We start from the raw sequence: 4,711 nt of genomic DNA, 5'->3' as shown, positions 1-4,711 counted from the left end.
TTAAAAATAAATAAATAAAAAATAAATTTAAAAAACCAGCCCAGGTGCAGTGGCTCATACCTGTAATCCCAGCCCTTTGGGAGGCTGAGGCAGACAGATCACAAGGTCAAGAGATCAAGACCACCCTGGCCAACATGGTGAAACCCCGTCTCTACTAAAAATACAAAAATTAGCTGGGCGTGGTAGTGTGCACCCGTAGTCCAAGCTACTTGGGAAGCTGAGGTAGGAGAAACACTTGAACTCAGGAAGCGGACGTTGCAGTGAGCTAAGATCACACCACTGCATTCCATCCTGGCGACAGAGCAAAAAACAAAAAACAGATCTTGTGGCTCTCTGTTGCTGATGTGGGAGTCCGCTGGTAGCAGCATGGTGTGTACATCTGACTGAGATAAAGCAGGGCTCAGCGCCAGCTCTGGCCCCTATAGCAGCAGGTGGTCCTACAGAGCCTCAGGTTCTTCATCTGTACAATGGGGATAATTCACTTTATCTCCAGGAATGCTGTGAACTGGGTCCCACTTGCACTTGACCGATCTGGAGGCAGGCACTATTGCCCTCTGGGAGGCACTGGGTGTTCCCTCTCAGTTTTCTGACTGAGCTCCACAGATCATTTAATGCATTCTTTTCTTTTTTCTTTTTCTTTTTGTTTTTTTGAGACAGGGTCTCGCTTATGTCACCCAGGCTGGAATGCAGTAGTGCAATCTCAGCTCACTGCAACCTCTGCCTCCAGGACTCGAGAGATTTTTCTACTTCAACCTCCTAAGTAGCTGACACCACAGGCACATGCCACCACAGTTAGCTAATTTTTGTATTTTTTTAAGACAAGGTTTCACCATGTTGCCCAAGCTGGTCTTGAACTCCTGAACTCAAGTGATCCCCCAGCTTTGGCCTCCCAAAGTGGGGGCTTCCCGCCCTCCCAGACCCCAGCTTCGCCCCTGCTCCTCCTCCATGCCTTAACTCATTGTGCTTCTCCCAGGCAGTCTTCCCAGCCCTGGGGCCAGGCTGACCTGTGCCAGGCACACAGAGCCACGCTGACTCTCCTTTCTGCGCTCACCACCAGCCCTCATTAAGCATTCGGTTCTGGGGTGGTTGAGTTATCTGCCTCCACTGTGAACTTTATGCTGGGAAGCCCTTGTCCAGTTCTACTGGCATGATTGTGTCCTCTGCATGGGCACAGTGCCTGGTATGGTAGGGCTGTGGACATCAACGAAGGAATGACTTTGTTCCTGTACTTTTTTTTTTTTTTTGGAGGTGGATTCTCGCTCTGTCACCCAGGCTGAGTGCAGTGGCGTGATCTCGCCACACTGCAGCTTCCGTGTCCTGGGTTTAAGCGATCGATTCTCCTGCCTCAGCCCCCTGAGTACCTGGGATTACAGGCGCTTGCCACCATGCCTGGCTAATTTTTGTATTTTTAGTAGAGATGGGGCTTCACCATATTGGCCAGGCTGGTCTCGAACTCCTGACCTCAAGTGATCTGCCCGCCTCAGCCTTCCAAAGTGCTGGGATTGCAGGCGTGAGCCACTGCGCCCGGCCATCATGCCTACTCTTTAAGATGGGTCAGCACCATCAGGACACACCTCCGGGGGTATGATTTCCAATTTCATGGGTTTGTTTTGAGCAGGTTTTCTTCTTTTACTCTCAGTGCACCAGGCTCCAAATGTGTCCCCATCCCTCACCCTCTTGTCCCCAGACCCACCTGCCTCCAGTCTGTGGCTAGGGTGAGTGAGTCACTGGTGCCTCCACCTCCCACCCCTTGGCTGAATCAGATCACCTGTCTCCTGGGCTTGCTATTTTCTCACTATTTTTTGATAGTCCTCAAATACAAAAAGGCAAACATGACACGCCCGGCAAGCTATCTAGCCTGACCTTATCAGTCTTGAAATCCCAGTTTATGGCACTCCTGAGCACTAATGGCCTCTGGCTGTGTCTTCACAGCCTGGGCGCTAGGTCAGGACTCCCCATTGATCCTACTCCACCTGACCTGGGTGTGCAAAGGCCGCTCAGCTGGACTCTGAGCAGGGTAACAGAGGTCACCAGGATGGGGGCTCTTGGGGTAACTCTTGCCCAAACTCCCAAGGCTGGACATTGGGGTGGCTCCAATCCCTGAGATGGGTCAAAGCCACATTGCATCAGTGAGAAATGGCCACCTTACTGAAGACACCACAAGAGGCAGGCGCACCCTCCCCTGGGTGCTGATAGACTGGCCTGCCCTCAGCGCACTCCCGGTTTGGAGCAGAAGCCCAGAACATGGCCAACGGGGTGCAAGGCGGTGAAGAGGGCAAGCTTCAGAGTCTGGGAGTCCTGTGTTCATTCCCAGGTCTGCCCCTGGCCTGCTGGATAACCCTGGCCTGCTCCTCCAGCCTCTCCGGGACTCAGTTTCCTTATCTGTAGTACAGTAGCATCACCTTGAGTGTGAAATGTGCTAATGCTAAACAGAGTGACAGACATCCTCCTGGTGCCCAACAGAGGCAGGTCACCTGGGCAGGAACCTGCAGGGTTTAGGCCAAACCCAAGCCCGGCCTTTGGAGGCCTCCCCCTGTGTGTGATGGCCCCTGGCCCTCCAGGGGTGTGAGCAGCCCTGATTCCTGGCTGCCTGTGGAACCATCCCGGGCTGCCTGTGGAACCATCCCGGGCTAGCCTCACCTTCCTAGCCTTTTAGCTCGGTTCCACTGCCTCCTGAGGGCCACCCTCCGCTTCAGCCCAGGCTCCAGTCTGTCTTCCCTAGATGGGCAGGCTGACGCTGAGCAGGGCAGCACTGTCTTCCTGTAAGAGAAGCTCAGGCAGGACAGTCCTGCACGTCCTGGAGGGTGGAACAGACTGGCTCACCCAAGTGCCCAGGGAGCAGTGCCCACTGAGGCTGAAGCTTGCGTCATCCACGGTTCCCACATTTCCGACTCCCCCACGGAAGTGAGACCCCAAAGCCTGGGACAGGGGAGCCTGGGGTACCCCTGCAACCCATCTGATTACCTTTCTGTACAACCAGAGCAGGTCAAGTTAGTTTTGTGGCCCTTAGTTTTCACGTCTGTAAAAAGGGATACATAATACCCATTTCCAGGGGTTATTGCCTGGATCACGTGGTGAACGGAGGGATATGCGTTTTGTAATGATTAACTTATTCTCCAAATGTCTGGACCTCTTTGGGCCCAAGGAGGGCGGAGGCTGAGGGTGGAGGGCAGAGGATGGCATTCCTGGCAGCCCGTGTGCAGCTGGTGCCAGGATCCTCGCACCCCAACCCAGCATTCTAGTTTCTGACGTCAGATGGTGGCGCTGACTTCACGAGATGGGGAGTCTCAGGAGATAAGCTGGAAGGACTGGAAGAGCAAACAAGGCCAGGGGCCCAGGAAGAGAAGGGAAGAATAGATCAGAGGCCATCGAGGGGACCGTGCTAGACGGGGCTGCTGGTGCCAGGCTCTTGCTTGTGGCCAGGGCTCCATAGACAGGAGAGGCTTGGGCCCATGGCATAGATGACTCAGTGGATAGGACACTCATGGGTATGGGGTTGGATCAGCTTATGCAGAACCTCAGGAGCCAGGCAGCCCACAGGTGAGACAACCTGGCTACCCAGGGGAGTCAGTGCTGGCCGCCGCTGTACCGGATGTCTGGCTTAGCTGGCTCCAGAGCCATCAGGCCACTGGGCAGCAGCCCAAGCCTGCAGACTGGATGCAGGACAGGGGCAGGTGGCACATCAGGGCCTTACTAATTAGGACCAGAACTCCAGGCTACTGGGGCTGAGGCCATGCCCTCCGGCCTACCTGGCAGCTCAGGGCTGAGATGAGCCATGTACACAGCAGGCTAGCGACAGGCTGGGACATCAGTTGTTCTGAAGTGTTACAGGAAGTGAGGCCCTGTGGCAGCCGGGGGTGAAAGTGTCATGCAGTGAGCTGCCAGGCGACTCTGTGGCATGAAGGGACGGGATGTGGATTGAAGAAGAAGATAAACAGGTGGCCTCCCAGGCAGATGTGTAGGAAGAGCATTTCGGGCAGGGTCTAAGATGGGAAAGGTGTGTCTGCCAGGGAAGAGGTGGATGAGGTTTGGGAGGTCCTCAGGCAGCCAGGGCTGGCCTCATCTGCATTTTCAAAGCTGCTGTGCCTTCACAGCCAGCTCCTGAAGGGCCCCCTGGGTCGGACCTACAGCAGGGTCCTGGCAGCTGCTCTGGGTTGATGCTGCTCGTTCCTCCCATCCGTCCAGTGCTGTGCCCAGAGTCACGGCCCTGGCCCCACACAGGGCCCGACCCCCACGCAACCGCTCTCCCATGCAACTCAACTGCAGGACGTGCATCCTCTGGAAACCTGGTCTTCGTGACGTCACCCTCTCCCTGAGCATGAGCATGGGGTCCTGCAGTGGCCAGACCCCTCCCCAGCCTATCCTAGGACTGCAGGTCCCCTGGGTCTGCTCAGGCCGCCATAACAAAATACCTCGGACCGGGCAGGTTAACCAACAGCAATCTGTGGTCTCTCATTAACAGTCCGCAGAGGCTGCAAGTCCGAGGCCAAGGTCCATTCTTAATCCTATCTGAGTGGAGGGACAGGGTGCGCTCCTGGAGGCTACTCTCTCATTGCTCCTTCCCATGGCCACCCCGTGTACACACACCTTGGGGTCTGTGTGTGTCCACATTTCCTTTTCTTGCTTTCTTTTTTTTTTTTTTTTTTTTTGCGGGGGATTTTCCCCCTTTTTCCCCAGGATGGGGGGCAACGGGCCCCCCCCCCCCCCCCCC

The sequence above is a fragment of the Sapajus apella genome, unplaced genomic scaffold (genome assembly GCF_009761245.1).
Source record: "Sapajus apella isolate SASKATOON/1434 unplaced genomic scaffold, GSC_monkey_1.0 scaffold123, whole genome shotgun sequence".
In the NCBI taxonomy this organism is placed as follows: domain Eukaryota; kingdom Metazoa; phylum Chordata; class Mammalia; order Primates; family Cebidae; genus Sapajus; species Sapajus apella.
Note: the sequence above shows the minus strand (reverse complement) of the source record.